Raw genomic sequence first — 568 nt, 5'->3', positions numbered from 1 at the left:
AGAGAAAAAGTCTGAGATGAAACGGAAATCACTGCTGAGCTGAAGCTGCTCCAAACACTCTGTCTCTAAGCTACGAAAGGTTAGCAGCTGAGAGTTACAAACACCTGTACAGGTGCGTCTCGTAAACATGTTTGTAGCTGCTGGTGTTTTCCAGTCAGAAGTGTTTGAATCTCTGAGCGAACAGAGGGATGATGATTCAGAGTCTCCACTAGGCTGGTGTCACAAGGTGACAGGGGAGGATTTACTGGGTGCACCAAGATGGCTGCCTCCAGCTGCAACCAATCAGCCTGTTATTGACTCGCCCATCAAAGCAGATGTGCTGCAGGTGTGTTGAGGCAGAGAGTATGTGGTGATTGGGCCACAAGATGTGTGGGTGTATATATAACTGCAGGTATCAGACCACGGACTCGACAGTCGGATAGGTGGGCCGGAGCCTAGAGCAGCCACTGAGAGTCAGTGGACTGGACTTATATCGTTAACAGAGACTTAGAGAGAGAGACGACCATCTGTGCTGGAACCCTTCTAACCAACGATTCCCCCTTCTTGCCTGGATAGTTGAACACACCTG

Source organism: Seriola lalandi, unplaced genomic scaffold (genome assembly GCF_002814215.2).
Source record: "Seriola lalandi dorsalis isolate HSWRI2012SDOR001 ecotype SW California unplaced genomic scaffold, Sedor1 jcf7180002054978, whole genome shotgun sequence".
In the NCBI taxonomy this organism is placed as follows: Eukaryota; Metazoa; Chordata; class Actinopteri; order Carangiformes; family Carangidae; genus Seriola; species Seriola lalandi.
Note: the sequence above shows the minus strand (reverse complement) of the source record.